Source organism: Neolamprologus brichardi, chromosome 20 (assembly GCF_056152115.1).
Source record: "Neolamprologus brichardi isolate AB-2024 chromosome 20, ASM5615211v1, whole genome shotgun sequence".
Classification (NCBI taxonomy): Eukaryota; Metazoa; Chordata; class Actinopteri; order Cichliformes; family Cichlidae; genus Neolamprologus; species Neolamprologus brichardi.
The window spans coordinates 35576527-35595466 of record NC_142123.1 but is presented as its reverse complement, the minus strand read 5'-3'; positions in this window follow the sequence as shown (position 1 = coordinate 35595466).

Here is an 18940-nt window from a genome sequence, read left to right as displayed (position 1 = left end):
GCAAGATGCCCAACAGCAGACATCAATGGTGCAAACTGCACACCCACAGACCTCTAGCAGTGCACAACAACCCTCACCTCACCAGACGGTTGGTACCATGACGGAGGTGATGGTACATGCAGTACCTCCTTCTCCTGTTCCACAACACGAGCAACCCTTGGAGCAAAGACCAAGACGTAGAGGGTTGCAAAATGCTTGTGTGATTCCACAAGAGGATGATCTCCTACAGATTGAAGAGATCCGGCAAGACTCCCCAAGTGAGAGGAGCCGTGGGGAGCCGGCACCAGCCGAAGGGAGCTGGTTGCTGGATGAAGCAATCCAGGAGCACATTGGGGAAGGTCAAATGTTGACACCGGTGAGTGCACACACTCGTTCCAGGGAGCAATCCCAAGGGATGGAACAACAAATGGGCCAGACGAGTACAGTAGGAGCAATTTCTCCACAAAACACGTCTGAAGACATGTTTACTTCCACGCCAAAACCGCAAATCTTGAGAGTGACAAGACATGTCAGAACGGAGCTGAAGATGATAGATTGGGGCCTTAGTGTAAGAAAGAAGTGGCTCATCATAGGGGACTCCAATCTGGCTAGGATTCCGGGATACAGTATCCCTGATCTGCAGATGGACAGTTACCCGGGGGCAAACTTCAGACATGCCCAGGCCTTGATGGCAAAATCCACGAGTGAAGTGGTTGTGGAAAAGGTAGTCTTGTCATTTGGCCTTAACTGCAAAGGGCAGAGGGCCAAAGAGACTGCAATCAAGCAGTTGCAAGGTGCAGTCAGAGCTGCAAAAAAGCATTTCCCATATTCCGAAATTTGGGTCCCGGTGATCAATTATTCGCCTTCACTTTCGTTGGCAGAACGAACTACTTTGCACATTCTGAACGCTCACATCATGAGGAACCAGCCCTTCATCCCGGCTCTTCCCAGTTCGTCCTTTCAGACTGAAGGTGACCACCTGCATTGGACCAGACAAACAGGGAGAGCAATGCTGGAACATTGGATTTCCCATTTAAACTTAAAATCCCCTTAAGCCTCGTGGAGGAGGGGAACGGGGTGGACAGACCCCGTCTGTTGCAGAATGTAATGGTGGTAGCAGAGAACTTCAGCTTATCCAAAGCGCAACTAGATCTGCTGAACCGTGGGTTAACGTTCATCCCTACAGGGGGAGACAATAGGAAACAAATGACACAATTGTTATTGGATATACAAAACTATCACAGAAAGATAAAATTGGCCACATATTTTGGAAATAAGGGGAAACGGGAGAAACCACGATTTACACCACCATCAAATTGGACACCACCACCACACAAACTACCACCGGAAGTTCATTTTTTGATCAAACAAGATAATAAGGAAATTCATAAACATGAAAAGATACACAATGACAGGGGAAATCTGACAGAAGACGAAAATCAGGCGCTCACTGAATTAAAACAAAACAAACACATAGTAATTAAGCCCGCAGACAAGGGAAGTGCGGTTGTCATTTTAAGTAGAGAACAATATGTTTTTGAAGCCATGCGTCAGTTGGAGGATACAAATTATTATAGGAAATTAGACAGCCCAATTTACCTGCACACTGTGCCTATGGTGCAACACGTGATAGATCAATTGTACAATAAGAAACTCATCAACACTAGGCAAAAACAATATTTAAAAGGAGAGGTGGAACCCAGGATAAGACGATTTTACATTTTACCCAAAATACACAAGGATCCCGACAAGTGGACAATACCATTCAAGATACCGGCTGGGAGACCAATTGTCTCTGATTGTGGGAGTGAGACCTACGCCACAGCCGAGTACATCGATCACTTTCTGAATCCACTCTCAACAAAACATCCATCCTACATAAAATACACTTATCATTTCATTTCAATAGTTAAAGGGTTAAAAATTCCTCCAAATTCATTCTTTTTTTCCATTGATATCGACAGTTTATACACCAACATTGAAACAGAAGCTGGTTTAAGAGCAGTGAAAAAGATTTTTGGCAAATACCCGGACCATCAAAGACCTGATACAGAACTTGTGACTCTACTGGAAATAAATCTGGGACGAAATGACTTTGAATTCAATAATCAGTACTTCCTCCAGGTCAAAGGTGTTGCGATGGGCAAAAAATTCGCCCCCGCATATGCAAACATCTTCATGGCGGATTGGGAGGAAGCAGCCCTCAACAAGTGTGAGAAGAAACCATTCGCATAGCTCAGGTATTTAGACGATATATTTGGCATTTGGAACCACTCGGAGGATGAATTTAAGAAATTTATTAATATACTGGACACTCATGACCCCTCAATTAGGCTTAAATACGAATTTGATCATCAGTCAATTGATTTCTTAGACACTACTGTGTACAAGGGACAGTCTTTTCACAACCAACAAACACTGGACATTAAGGTATATTTCAAAACGACAGACACACACTCATTGCTGTTTAAATCCAGATATCACCCCAGGCACACCTACAAAGGTCTCGTCAAATCACAACTCATTAGGTTTCATCGGATCTGCACTCAAAGGGCAGACTTTTTTGAAGCAGTCAGAACCCTTTTCCGGGCTCTTAGGAAGAGGGGATACTCAAGGTCCTTCCTAAGACATTGTCTTAAGACCTTCCACATACAAAGACCAAATATCAATAAAGAATGGATTCCACTCATCACCACCTTTTCACCTAGGAGCAGGTTACTCAATTGCAAATTCAAAAATAACTATAGGATGATCATGGAAAACCAGGGTCTCCTGAGCAGATATCAAGTCATCTCGGCATACAGGAGAAACAGCAACCTCAAGGACCACCTGGTGAGGGCAAGGCTTGCTCCCTTACAGCCGTTGCAGAAAACCACAGTCTTGGCCGGCACATTCATTAAATTGGACTTTGTGCAAAATAGGCTCAATAAAACTATATTTAAGATCCCACAGACTTTTACACCACGCACTGTCAATTGTGTGTACACAATTTTCTGCTCCAAATGTGACACACAATACATTGGAGAAACCGGAAACTCAATATCCACCAGGATGATGCAACACAGGTATAACATCAAAAACAAAAAGGAAACACACACACTTTTAGTAAAACATTTCATTTCACATGGGTATCTGTCACTAAGGGTATCAGGACTGCAAAGTAATTCGAGTTGGACGGAAGGAGAAAGAAAGAAAATGGACCCCCTAACCCCCCTAACCCTAACCCTACCCTAACCCCTAACCCTTTGAAAACGCTCACAAAGAGCTTGTGAATACAGTAAAGGCATATCAGGACAGGGATTAACAACAGAATTAAAAATTTTAAATAGCATACAGGGGTTGTGACCATTAGCCAGAATGACTGGCTACAGTGTAGCTACAGAAGTGTAGCTACACTCAACCATCAGTGGCTCAAGACAGCTACTGTGCTTGACCCACGCTTTAAAGGATTTAAAGTGTCTTGCAAGGGGAGAGCAAGAAGAGGTTTGGACCAGCCCTGCTGCAGGAACAGTGTGACGATAACACCACAAAAGAGCCAGCAGAGACAAAGAGCCTCCTCCTCTCTGATTCAGCTGAGGAAGCCCTGTGTAAAAGGGCCCCCGAGTTTGTACAGAGCAGAATGCACCATCAGTGAGACAGACTGCCCGCTGCAGTGGTGGTCCAGTCGAGCAGGGACCCACCCACACCTGTCTGTCCTGGCCTGCAAGTATCTGATTGGTCCTTCCACTTTTGTCCCATGTGACACACTGTTCTCACTTACAGTGACATCATAACAAAAAGCTGCTCTGAACATGTGAACAGTTTGTCTAAGTAACTGGCGGAAAGAGACAGTAAATAAGCATGGAGGTATTGTGAGTCCAATGGGTTTGTTATTTTTTCCACTAAAATGTTGCATGATCACGCTGTTTAACCTAATGTACAAAATAATGTTGGCTAAGGTTACTCAGAGTTGGTGTAGGGTGAAGCTGCTCAAAAAACCTTTTATGTTTCTGCCTTATTTTTTTAAGAAGAAAGCTGACAGCTGGTAACTGTGGAGGGGCGGGTCTAGCAAAGTTGGGTCACAAAGAAATGCTTTTCTTTCTTATTCTCATTTAAAATGTCTCACTTTTAATTAATAATTATCTGAAAGGCTTTATGGCTTTTCCTATAATGCCTGGTGGGCCGGTCTCTAGTCAAAATGCCCAGGCCGATTTTTAGTCCCAATCCAGCCCTGCCATCTACTATCTCCCCTTTTCACCCTTTTTGGTATCTCTGTCCCTCTCTCTTTTTTCTTTTCTTTTTCTCTTTTCATTATTTCAGAATAATGGCAATACAGATGCATTTCCAGAGACAAGCCACAAGAGGTCTCTCTTTCCCAGTTAAGTTACTATTAAAACCCCAAAAGCTGGTGTACATGCCCACTGGAAGCTGCAAAGCATGATGGTTGGAGATTTATGCACATTTCTGCTTTTATTGGAGGAAAAAAATGTACAAATGTCATACATCGTTGGATTCCACAGGATGAGAGGAACGTCCAGTGACATAATGCAGCACATAAAACACACACACACACACACACACACACACACACACGATGATGAAGAAGAGTATTTCATCTCCATCACCCCAAAATCACAGGCTTTCCAGCAATCAAAGGGTGTATGGGACACTGGGAGAGACTCTGGACACACCTGCAGAGATGGAATAGGAGGAAGAAGCCTGAACAGCATCCTGCTGATCTTTGGAAGTCTCAGTGAGCTCTGGGAACCTAACGGTCTTTTAAAAAAAACCAAAAAAACCCAAAAACTTTCTAGATAAAAGATCACAACGTGCTCACACAGGGATGACAAAGTACAAAACGAAACAGACAGAAGTTAACAAAATGCAGTTTTAAAAAGATGTGTTTTTAGTTGTTTTTAAGCTCAGTGGGAGAGAGTTCCACAGTCTGGGAGCCACAGTGGCAAAAAGGGACATAGTGCTGTAAAAGTTCAATGATGTAGACAGGAGCTTGTCCATGAAGAGCTCTAAAGGTCAGAACCAGAATCTTGAAATGGACTCTGAATTCGATGGGGAGCCAGTGCAGCTGTATCAGTAACAGTGTCACATGAGAGTACTTAGATGTTCTGGTCATAGGTGTTGCTGCAGCATTTTGAACAATCTGTAGATGCTTCAAGGAGTTTTTGTTTAAATATGTCAATTCAATTTTATTTATATAGCGTTGGTATTCAGAACATGAATTACAGTAGTTCAGTTTGGTGAAATGAATGCATGTATAACAATCTCCAGTTCAGTAGAAGATACAATAGGGCTTAGTTTAGAGATGTTTCTTAAGTGATAAAAGCAGGACCGAACCAGGGATTTAAAGTGAACATCTGAAGATTACCCCTAAGTTCCTGATTGACGATTTCACAAATGTTGCAAGGGGACCAAGAGCATTCATAATCTTAGGTACATGTCTGTCAGGGGCACATACAAGTGAACAGGACGATGCTTTCATTGAGCTAACTACTTTTACCAGCTCTGGTAGTAAGATGGGTAAGAAAATAACAGGCCGAGCTACAGTAGGAGCTGACAGTGCATAAGCTGATGGGGAAAAATTATTTCTTATATTACAATTTTTTTCTAGAAAGAAAGAAAATAAATTTCTTCGCAGCCTTCATTAGAAGAAATAGGGGCAGCAGGTGGAGCAGCAGTAATAATATAGGTAATGGTGTCAAATAACACCTTAGGATTACCTCTGCTCTTTGCAACCTGATAAGAGAAATTAGGCAGCCCTCGCCTCTCTACTTGCATTCTTAAAAGAAGCTAAAAGATGCTTTAAGTCAGAGCTTCCCAAAGTGTGGGGCCCACCCCCTGGGAGGGGGGGGGGGTGCAGAGTCATTGCAGGGGGGGCGCGGTATGAAAAGGGAAAAAACAAACAAACGCTTAGACACTGCTAGCACGGGGCGCCCACACAAATGCAAAGCAGGAGATGAAGCATCGCTGAATATGTTTCCAAATCAACTTCATTCTAAGCCAAAGACTAGAAAATATGGTGAAGCAAATCTTCCCTTTGGCTTCTCCTGCACAAGTGCAGAGGTAGGTCTCCCCTGCTGAATTGGTTTTCCCTTCGTCGGGAGCAGCGCTGGGCTCTTCAAATCACGGACAAACAGTATCCCACATTCTTGATTTTGAGTTCACAAACACTTGTTGTAATGACTAACTACTCCTGACACTTTGGAGATGTTAGCTCTTCACACAGTAAAGTTACAGTGGGATACAAATAACATCAGGCTGATCCTGCCACGATTTGTTCCCCCGGTTCAAATCACAGACAAACAGCATCCAACAGCTGTTTATGTTTTTAAACCCATTTTGCACAGAGAGGCATATTTTGAAAAATGTATTGATAGCAATCTTGAATATTATTACACAGGAAAAAAACAACTACACGTAAAATAATTACACCGTGACGCCTCTGCCTTTCTAAATGGAGGGACAGTAACTGTGTGTGTAAATGTAAGCGTGTAAAAACTGCAGCTAGTCAGATTAACAGTAATAGTATTTCGTCTTTATCTGCCATTCTGTAATTCATCTCATGTAAACAATAATTACAATAGTTACAAGTAACGCGTTACTGCCCATCTCTGCATATGGATAACTGCGATCATCCTCTTACCAAAGACCTTTTATCCTGCTTTGATAGCTTCAGCCTTAAACAATACATAAACAATACATAAAATTCCCTACCCACACTTTGTATCTAGTCTGTTGTTCTGGACCAATCTCGGATCATCTACTTATCTCCTTTAATGTTCACATGAATTTCTCCGTAATTAAGAATCCTCGTACTATTTTTTTTCTGGAATATCAAGAATATAAATCTTGATATCCTTTCTTCTGCTCTCTCTAGCTGCTTGTCTCTTAACAATCTGTCTATACAAGATGATCTAGTATTTCATTATAATTATAGCCTCAGTAGTATCTTGAATTCTCTTGATCCAAAAAAAAAAACAGATCTGTATCCTTCTCTCGCTCAGCACCCTGGTACACACCTGAACTCCGACTACTGAAAGCTGAAGGCCAATGACTTGAACGTCTCTATAAGGAAACTTACTATTCATGAGGAAATGTTTAATTATCATGTTCTGTTTTATCAGGATTGTTTCAATGAAACTAAATCTGCCAATTACTCTACCATTATCTGTTCAATCAAGGACTCCACCAAAACCCTATTCTCATTATTCAACTCCTTTTACAGGCCACCTGATTCTCTGCCCACTCATCTCTATTCATCTAACTTGTGCGACTCTCTAATGCTATTCTTCACTGAAAAAATGTATAAAATACACCTAGACGTGGTCCCTAATGTTCAATGTAGTTCCTCCATCTTAATTCCACCCTTTTCTCACTTCCTTTCTGCTTTTCAACTTCCATCTCTAATTGATATCGCTGATCTCATTCGCAAATCAAAGCCTTCTACCTGCCAGCTGGATCCTATTCCCACAGTCCTTGTCAAAGCCTGTCTACCTCCTCTCCTTCCCCTCATATGTGCTATTATTCACTCTTCACTTCACTCAGGAACTGTTCCTGCCTCTTTCAAAGTTGCCACCATCACCCCAATCCTGAAAAAAACAGGTCTAGATCCCAACAACTTTAACAATTTTCGTCCTATATCCAACCTACCATTCCTCTCAAAAATTCTTGAAAAAATAGTGTCTTCACAAGTCCATCTACACCTAACTGATAATAACCTTTACGAACAGTTCCAGTCTGGTTTCCGTCCTCTGCATAGCACCAAAACTGCTCTTATAAAAATAACAAACAATCTTCTTATGGCAGCTGATTCTGGTCTCCTCTCCATCCTTAATCTCCTTGATCTGAGTGCAGCCTTTGACACCATCTCTCACCACATCCTTCTTAGCAGATTAGCTTCTATTTGCCTCTCTCATACTCCATTAGCCTGGTTTAAATCATACCTGTCTGACCGCACTCAGTTTATTCCATTGAAATCCTTCACTTCTCAGCCTTCTCCTCTATCTACTGGGGTGCCCCAGGGATCTGTCCTTGGGCCCCTCCTTTTCATTATTTATCGTCTTCCACTCTGACACATTTTTTGTAAATATAACATTCAGTTCCACTGCTATGCCGATGACACCCAGCTTTACCTCTCTACCAAACCCGATTCTACTCTTCCTCCACCCTCCTTCACCCTTTTCTTAGCTGAACTCAATTCATGGTTCTCGTCCAACTTCCTTAAACTCAACATCAATAAATCTGAACCTCTCCTGGTTGGCACTAAACTATCGCTATTCAGAATTAACACAAAAATTGAAAAACATCTTTAAAAACACATCAAAGATTGAAATTTTATCAAGTAGAAAATATTAAAAATGATTAAAAACATTACAGTTACAATTAAAAAAAAATCCCTCTTGTTCAATTCATCAGTACAAAAGGCATTTTGTACTGATGAACAGGCTAAATATACAAAGCTGTTTAGTCCATTTTCAGTGGAAGAAACAGTGGTTATATAAGAGGAACAGCAAGAACTCACTCATTCTTGCCCTGCAAACAAGCAGCATCTCACATTTCCACTCCAAACCTGTTTATTCAGATCAGTTGTCAAGCTAAAAAAATACCACAAACACAAATCAATAATCAATTTTTAAATATTATTGAATCAAGATATTTTAACAATGCCTAAAGAAATTGTGTTATTGAGAGTACTGTATTAATATATCACAGACATCCTTAAAATGTACTCGGTCAGTCCCTCTGTTGTCCAGAAAGGCAAACTTCATGGCAGGGACTTGAGTCATGATATATGCCCAGGAGCGGACTTGATGGACCTATTGTTTGGCATTTTCCACATCTTTTTTAATTCTCCCACAAATGTGCTGAAACCAAGCATTCAGGACTTTCTCTGTATAAAATAAAGCAACAATTAAAAATGTTGTGACATATTGATGAGGTACAGTGTTAGAAAGTATTCTTCTAATTCAATTGTTGACAAGGATATTAGCAAAATATTGCTATTAGTAGTATCTCTTTAATTGGCCAGATGTGAGTTCCTGGATAGAACAATCAGTTATCAAAATTCACAATACACTACACAAGAAAAAACATTTTTGCCAAAGAATTCATACCAAATTTATGAATCCTGGTTGTTTGGTCGGGTTTACGTCTTTCACATTTCTAGTGCTTTGGGAGTCTGAGAGGTTTATGGGCAGGTTTATCCTTCAAGGATTTCATTTATTTCCATTTCCTTTCAAGGTGTTGGAGTTTCAAATGCTTTTGTTTGCACTTTTTGCTCTTCTGATGCTCAACTTGAGCATGACCTGGCTGATGGACAGAGGAATGGACTCCACACAGTCTTCATTCATATCACTGCTTTCAGTCAGCTGCTCTCTTCAGTGTGGTCACCATTGGAGGCTGTGGATTTGAATGTGTGAGAGCTTTGAGGGCTGATTTGATTTCTGAAAGGGTACGATGATAGGGCAGTAATGTTTGAGTAAGTTACATGAAACATGTAGCATAAGAATAATCTAACTCCACACCCAAATGTAAACTATACAAAACACCAACCTCAATCTCACATTGGACATTTTGCAAGTGCCTTTCCAGTCTTATATGGCTTTTAACTTTATGTATTGCACAGTCCAGTCTGCCCCTCTAACTGCATATAACAACCAGTTTTTCAAGTGTAAACATGAAACTTGAACTACCACTTTAAATTAATGTAATCTTTTGTCATATACTGTATGACAATGACTTACACTGGAGAGCAGTAATTTAGCAGTAAATGTAATTCTGCTTTGTTTACAACATGATGGCATTTCTTAAAATGCTGCCCAAATCCAACATATGGAAACAAGCACATTGGGCATTCTGTCATCTGACGTGGCATTTCTCCTGTTGAGAAGAAGAAATATCAGAATATCAGGTGAATTAATTATTTGCCCACAGGTCTTCAAGTTGAGGAGTATACTTCCCAATACTTGACCAAATAAGAAAATAATTAAAAGAAAAACTTTACATAATAAAAACGCCACCACTTTGAATGCGAATTGAAATGTAGTTCAAGCCTTTAGTAATTTGTATTTAAGTTTTGGACCAGTTGTTACTTTGGATAACCCACTTGGAATAATTAGGGAAGGCGATAGGATTGAAAGATTAATGATTTGAATCCGTAAAATTAACTCACTTTTGGTCTTATTTTTGAAAACATTATAACCTTTGAAATGTCTTATTCCAACTGTCTCATTATAATAATAAAAAACCCTTAGACCCTTTGCTGTTTGATCATCCCACAGGAATTCACGAGGGTACCTTAATTTCCTGCATTTTCCCAGTATGAGTGTAAAAGAGACACTAAAAGGTGAAAAACATTTATTGATTTATCTATACTTTGTTTCTGTCAGTAGAAACTTCTCTTACTGGTAGTGTTGCAAATACTGGTAGCTCCTCATAGGTAACTGGTTTCCCATTAAGGCCAAAGGACAAATCTGTCTGGGTTGCACAGTCTTGAAACATCTACAAAACCATGTTTGACTTGTAAAGCAGTTTGCAGGCAGTATGTTTAAAACAAATTCATTATGTGTCTAATATTAAGTTCTTAAAGGTTAAGATGTATACTTCTAAATCCATCACATAATTACAAAATAATTAAATAATTACTTTGAATGGGGAAATAAAATGTTGTTTGAGCTTGTAGTGATTTATATTTAATTGTGGGAATAATTATTACTTCGGAGACAAGACTTGGAATAATTAAGGAATGAGATTTAGGCATGGGAAGAACTAGTGATTTGGTTGGATGAATAATTGATTTACATGTTACTTAGTTTGATCTTCAGATAGTATGATTAAAATGAAATCAATTAGCGCTCACAGAAAATTTCACAGGTTTTTAATGTGTGGTGCTACGAAGTATGAACATAAATACTTTTTGTTACTCATGTCACGGTTGGCACTGGCCAACCATGGAGATGTGAGGAAGGAGGACCCAAATGCTGGAATCTTTGATGCAAACTGCATTTATTTACAGTGCCGGAAAAATAACAATAAATGCTCGGTGCGTTCCCGACTCCCATGACATGTCCTCTTCCCGGTGTTAGTGTGCCTTGTCCCCGCTCCTCAGTGTCTGAGCACCTCGTGCTCGCTGCCCTCTCGTCTCCACACTTCTCCCGGGGAAATGACAAAGAGGCAGCCGTCAGACACACCACAATGCAGCAGACTAAACTTACTAACTGGCCAAGAGACTAACGTGAAGCCACGCAATGAGAGCTCCACCGCACTCTTAAGTAGCTCCTCCTACGAGGCTTGATCAGCTGTGTGATGGTCTTCAGGTGTGGCCGACTACCTGGCAGGGCCACACCCACCAGGCCTGAAGGTGCCTGTAAACAGGTGCTCACAGATACACCTGCATCTGCACACACACACACATCCCTGCAGAGAGAATGAGGGACAGCAACACCAAGAATACACATAATATAATACAAGTCCATAACTGCTCAGGGACCCTGGGTCGCTCAGACCCAGGACCCTGACAACTCACTTCCTAGGTGGATGATATTTCACCACATAGGAATTACAAAAGAAAACACTGAAAACCACAAAAAAGGAAATAATCATTTCAAATGGGAAATTTTAATCTGCTAAATATTAATGATTTATAGTGATGGCCCGCTTGAAGCTGAGGCTCCGGCACGTGTGTCAAAAAACCCAACACACTGCTTCAGAAGTACTGTGTTGAGGCTTGATTCATTTGGCCTGAGTCACGTAATCAGTGATGTTCCAAGCTTCATTTGCAATGCAACTGATTCAGTGGTTTATAAGGAAGTGAATGATTCCCGGGATTTATAGAGAGCTTTGATGGTGAGAGACAGCAAACCAATAATCATTCTACTGGGAGATATGGAGCCAGCATGAAAGAGAGGAGGTTCTGTCGTGTGGGTGTATTTTGAGTTTTGGTCAATCCAGTGGGGTTTTCAGCTTACTGTTTTTGTTGTTTGCTTTTGCTTTGTGTGTTTAATTTATCTGAAAATGTGAAAAATTTAAAATGTCTGAACAAAAGAAAAAGCTGCTTCTCATAATATACATATAAGAACTTTAGAAAGACTTCCATTTGACTTAAATGTAATATAATAAAAATATGTATTTTTAAAATCATCTTAAAATGTTATTCTCAAAATGTGCAGCAATTTAATTTGTTTATTCTTTTTAGCTGACCAAGGAAGGCCATATACTTGCATCTCTACCAGTTTCTGTGCGCTCCAGCCTCTTCTGTTCCATGTGAGAGGATTTTCTTAAAAGGCATGAGAAATTATCTCCAAGAAAACAAACAGACTCACTCATTGCACAGTGGAACAAATTCTCTTCTTAAATAAAAATGAAATGGGGTTACCTTAAATGCATCATGGTTTCACTTTACAAGTTCATAAGCATTTTCCTTTCCAGTTATATATTCAATAGTTGGAATATTGAGTATTTGCATGCGGCACAACAAATTAGGGATTTGGATATTCCAGTTGGAAGGAATTAATGATTTTTATCCCAACTTACCTCTATGCAGTTGCACAATCTTCAACATAATGACAACACTAACAGCTCTGTATATAACCTATGGCAGGGGTGTCCAACTCCAGGACTCGAGGGCCAGTGTCCTGCAGGTTTTAGATATCACCCTGGGTAAACACACCTGAATCAAATGATTAGTTCATTACCAGGCCTCTGGAGAACTTCAAGATATGCTGAGGAGGTAACTTAGCCATAGAGAAAAAACAAACTAAAAACCAGCAAAAAGATGATGAGATGAGAGAACCTTTATTTGTCAGTTGCAGTTGCCCACAACCGAGATGACAGACCTTGGCGACCGTACATACAATACACAAACATCATATTGGGGCGACATGTCAGGCTAGGTAGCAAGGGACAAAAAACAGTGAAATGTGTAACACAAAAGGATAATCCAGGAATGCACAGATACCACACCATAACACAATAAAACACAGACAAGCAACATGGGAGAGTATTCCAGTGTGTACAGCTGGATCTGGGACCGCTGCAATCTAAAAGAACAATACAGTATGCACATCTGAACCAAAGAGTAAAACAGTGAAATGTGGATTATTAAATATTAGGTCTCTCTCCTCCAAGTCTCTGTTAGTACATGACTTAATAATTGATCAACAAATCGACTTACTCTGCCTTACAGAAACCTGGTTGCAGCCGGGTGATTATGTTAGTTTAAATGAATCAACACCCCCGAGTCATTCTAACTACCAGAAACCTCGAAGCACAGGCCGAGGGGGAGGTGTGGCAGCAATTTTTCACACCAGCCTATTAATCAACCAAAGACCCAGACAGACTTTTAATTCATTTGAAAGCCTGATGCTTAGCCTTGTCCACCCCATCTGTAAAACTCAGAAACCAGTCTTGTTATCATCTATCGTCCACCTGGGCCTTACACAGAATTTCTCTCTGATTTCTCAGACTTTTTATCTGATTCAGTGCTCAGCTCAGATAAAATAATTATCGTGGGTGATTTTAACATCCATGTAGATGCTAAAAATGACAGCCTCAACATGGCATTTAATCCTTTATTAGACTCCATTGGCTTCTCTCAAAATGTAAAAGAACCCACCCACCACTTTAATCACACTCTAGATCTTGTTTTAACATATGGCATAGAAACTGAACATTTAACAGTGTTTCCTGAAAACCCTCTCCTGTCTGATCATTTCCTGATAACATTTACATTTACAATAATTGATTACACAGCAGTGGAGAGTAGACTTTATCACAGTGATGTCTTTCTGAAAGCGCTGTAACTAAGATATAATCCACCCACTGTTGTCATCTTCAATCCCCTGTACCAACACAGAGCAGAGCAGCTATCTGAACGCTGTTCCATCAGAGGTCAATTATCTTGTTAATAATTTTACCTCCTCACTATGTACGACTCTGGATACTGTAGCTCCGGTGAAAACTAAGGCCTCAAATCAGACTTTTAGACCCCATTCCTACAAAACTGCTCAAAGAAGTCCTGCCATTAATTAATGCTTCAATCTTAAATATGATCAACCTATCTCTAATAATCAGCTATGTACCACAGGCCTTCAAGCTGGCTGTAGTTAAACCTTTACTTAGCATCTCTAGACACAGCAGTCTTAGCTAATTATAGGCCAATCCCCGACCTTTCTTTCATATCAAACATCCTTGAAAGAGTAGTTGTCAAACAGCTAACACAGGGGTGGGCAACTCCAGGCCTCGAGGGCCGGTGTCCCTGCAGGTTTTAGATGTGTCCTTGAACCAGCACAGCTGATTTAAATGGCTAAATTAGCTCCTCAACATGTCCTGAAGTTCTCCAGAGGCCTGGTAACAAACTAATCATGTGATTCAGGTGTGTTGACCCAAGGTGAGATCTAAAACCTGCAGGACACCGGCCCTCGAGGCCTGGAATTGCCCACCCCTGAGCTAACAGATCATCAGCAGAGGAATGGCTTATTTGAAGAGTTTCAGTCAGGTTTCAGAGCTCATCACAGCACAGAAACAGCTTTAGTGAAGGTTACAAAAGATCTTCTTATGGCCTCTGACAGTGGACTCATCTATCTACCTCAGTGCACTTGCTTTTGGTTGTCTGCTGCTGTAGAATATCCACTTCATTGTTTGATATGTTCTGTGTTCACAGATGCTTTTTCTCATACTTTAGTTGTACTGATTGATTATTTAAGTTTAGCTTTCCTATCACTTGAAGCAGTGGCCATTCTCTGCTGATCTCTGGCATCAACAAGGCATCCTTAACCCAGGCCTCATTATATGAAAGTTTAAAGCCTAATCTTAAAAGTAGAGATAAACACTAGAAATCTCAAACCACAAAGAAATCATTAAATAGCAATACACAAAACACTGGGACACCGACCCAGGACCATGACAAAACTGGAATCTGGCTCCACAGAAGAAGGGCCTGAAAACTGAAAGCTCTGCCTCCCATTCTACTTTTAAATACTCTAGGAACAACAAGTAAGCCTGCAGTGTGAGAGCAAAGTGCTCTAATAGGGTGATATGGTACTACAAGGTTATTAAGATAAGATGGGGCGTGATTATGTAAGACCTTGTATGTGAGGAGCAGGATTTTGAATTCTGGATTCAACAGGAAGCCAATGAAGGGAGGTCTTAGGCAACCCTGATAATAATGAATTACAGTAGTCCAGTCTAGAAGTAATAAACATCTTTCTCCTCTCAGCCCATTTTCTCCAATACTTTCCCTACATAATTTTGTCTTTTCTTTCCCACACTTCTTTTCTGTCTGTCTGCTGGCAGCCATGTGCAGTGCTTACTACGGCGTCACACTGGGTCACCACGACACACACACACACACACACACTCCCACGCGGCGTCAGTGCCTGTTATAGTGACAGCACTGCGGACAAAACCAACAACAGACAAATATATAAAAATGGGCTGAAATTCCATTTAATTTTAGGAGATTTCCACATCAACGCTGCTTTCATAAACCCGGTGTTTAGACATGCATCTAGGTTTAGGAAAACCAGGGGAGCCAGAAAGATAAATAGGCTCAATTATAACTGAAAGTTTTGGAGACATTTATCCCCAAATAGCCTAGCTACTTTTGTCATGGGTGAAAAAAAAATAGATGAATGAGAGCCTTCAGTCCCTAAAAATGTCTTCATCTGTTCTCACACATGCTCTTTCATTTCGGCCATTTTCTGCTTCATGTAGCTTTTCCCACTGTCTTTTCATCGTTTGGCTCTTTAACTGTTCAGTCTTTAGTGTTAACAGTTTTCTAAGTAGACACAGAAGAAGATGAGGACAATAAGCAAATGAAAGCAAATAATGGCCTTGAATTGAAATAACAAAATAATAATAATAAGAAGAAAAATACCTCAGTGCGGTTTCAAAAATAGATTTTTGGTACAATAATTAAATTAATATGACCCTTCTTACACCAATTGTAAGTCAGCAAAAGTATTATTTTGTGAATAAAGGTTTTTCATATCAACAATGACAGATAACATTAAATAACATTTATTCAATTCAATTCAATTCAATTCAATTTTATTTATATAGCGCCAAATCACAACAAATGTCGCCTCAAGGCGCTTCATAGATACAGAGAAAAGCCCAACAATCATATGACCCCCTATGAGCAAGCACTTTGGCGACAGTGGGAAGGAAAAACTCCCTTTTAACAGGAAGAAACCTCCGGCAGAACCAGGCTCAGGGAGGGGCGGCCATCTGCTGCGACCGGTTGGGGTGAGAGAAGGAAGACAGGATAAAGACATGCTGTGGAAGAGAGACAGAGATTAATAACAGATACGATTCAATACAGAGAGGTCTGTTAATACATAGTGAGTGAGAAAGGTGACTGGAAAGGAAAAACTCAATGCATCATGGGAATCCCCCGGCAGCCTACATCTATTGCAGCATAACTAAGGGAGGATTCAGGGTCACCTGGTCCAGCCCTAACTATATGCTTTAGCAAAAAGGAAAGTTTTAAGCCTAATCTTAAAAGTAGAGATAGTGTCTGTCTCCCGAATCCAAACTGGAAGCTGGTTCCACAGAAGAGGGGCCTGAAAACTGAAGGCTCTCCCTCCCATTCTACTTTTAAATACTCTAGGAACAACAAGTAGGCCTGCAGAGCGAGAGCGAAGTGCTCTAATAGGGTGATATGATACTACAAGGTCATTAAGATAAGATGGGGCCTGATTATTTAAGACCTTGTATGTGAGGAGCAGGATTTTGAATTCAATTCTGGATTTAACAGGAAGCCAATGAAGGGAAGCCAAAACAGGAGAAATATGCTCTCTCTTTCTAGTCCCTGTCAGTACTCTTGCTGCAGCATTTTGGATTAACTGAAGGCTTTTCAGTGAGTTTTTTGGACATCCTGATAATAATGAATTGCAGTAGTCCAGCCTGGAAGTAATAAATGCATGAACTAGTTTTTCAGCGTCACTCTGAGACAGGATATTTCTAATTTTAGAGATGTTGCGCAAATGGAAGAACGCAGTCTTACATATTTGTTTAATATGTGCGTTGAAGGACATATCCTGGTCAAAAATGACTCCAAGGTTCCTCACAGTGTTACTGGAGGCCAAGGTAATGCCATCCAGAGTAAGAATCTGGTTAGATACCAAATTTCTAAGCTTTTCAGCGCCGAGTACAATGACCTCAGTTTTATCTGAGTTGAGAAGCAGAAAGTTAGTGGCCATCCAAGTCTTTATGTCTTTAAGACATTCCTGCAGTTTAACTAATTGGTGTGTGTTATCTGGCTTCATGGACAGATAGAGCTGGGTGTCATCTGCATAGCAGTGAAAATGTATGCTATGTCTTCTAATGATGCTGCCTAGGGGAAGCATGTATAATGTAAACAGAATTGGTCCTAGCACTGAACCCTGTGGAACTCCATAATTAACCTCAGTGTGTGAGGAGGACTCTCCATTTACATGCACAAATTGGAGTCTATTAGATAGATATGATACAAACTACTGCAGTGCAATACCTGTAATACCTACAGCATGTTCTAATCGCTCTAATAGAATATTATGGTCAACAGTATCGAATGCTGCAACAGTATCGAATGCTGCACTAAGGTCAAGAAGGACAAGCACAGAGATGAGTCCACTGTCAGAGGCCATAAGAAGATCATTTGTAACCTTCACTAAAGCTGTTTCTGTGCTGTGATGAGCTCTGAAACCTGACTGAAACTCTTCAAATAAACCATTCCTCTGCAGATGATCTGTTAGCTGTTTGACAACTACTCTTTCAAGGATTTTTGATATGAAAGGAAGGTTGGAGATTGGCCTATAATTAGCTAAGACTGCTGGGTCTAGAGATGGCTTTTTGAGTAAAGGTTTAACTGCAGCCACCTTGAAGGCCTGTGGTACATAGCCGATTATTAGAGATAGGTTGATCATATATAAGATCGAAGAATTAATCAATGGCAGAACTTCTTTGAGCAGTTTTGTAGGAATGGGGTCTAAAAGACACGTTGATGGTTTGGAGGAAGTAATTATTGACGTTAACTCAGAAAGATCGATTGGAAAAAAAAGAGTCTAACTTAACATCAATGGAACTACAAGTAGCTGTAGATAATATTACATCTGTGGGATGATTATTGGTAATTTTTTCTCTAATGATAAAAATTTTATTTGTGAAGAAGTTCATGAAGTCATCACTAGTTAACGTTAAAGGGATGGTTGGCTCAAAAGAGCTCTGGCTCTTTGTCAGCCTGGCTACAGTGCTGAAGAGAAACTTGGGGTTGTTCTTATTTTCTTCAATCAGTGACGAATAGTAAGCTGTTCTGGCTTTGCGGAGGGCTTTCTTATAAAGCAACAAACTATTTCTCCAGGCTAAATGATGATCCTCTAAATTTGTGACACGCCATTTCCTCTCCAGATTACGAGTCGTCTGCTTGAGGGTACGTGTTTGAGAATTATACCACGGGGTCATGTACTTCTGATTAGAGACCTTAGTTTTCACTGGAGCTACAGTATCCAGAGTCGTACGTAGTGAGGAGGTGAAATTATTAACAAGATAATCGACCTCTGTTGGGGTAGCGTTCAGATAGCTGCTCTGCTCTGTGTTGGTACAGGGCATTGACGATGATAACAGTGGCTGGATTATATTCTTAAACTTAGTTACAGCGCTTTCAGAAAGACATCTACTTTGATAAAGTCCACTCTCCACTGCTGCGTAATCAATTATTGTAAATGTAAATTTTATCAAGAAATGATCAGACAGGAGAGGGTTTTCAGGAAACACTGTTAAATGTTCAGTTTCTATGCCATATGTTAAAACCAGATCTAGAGTGTGATTAAAGTGGTGGGTGGGTTCTTTTACATTTTGAGAGAAACCAATTGAGTCTAACAACAGATTAAATGCCATGTTGAGGCTGTCATTTTTAGCATCTACATGGATGTTAAAATCACCCACAATAATTATTTTATCTGAGCTCAGAACTAAATCAGATATAAAG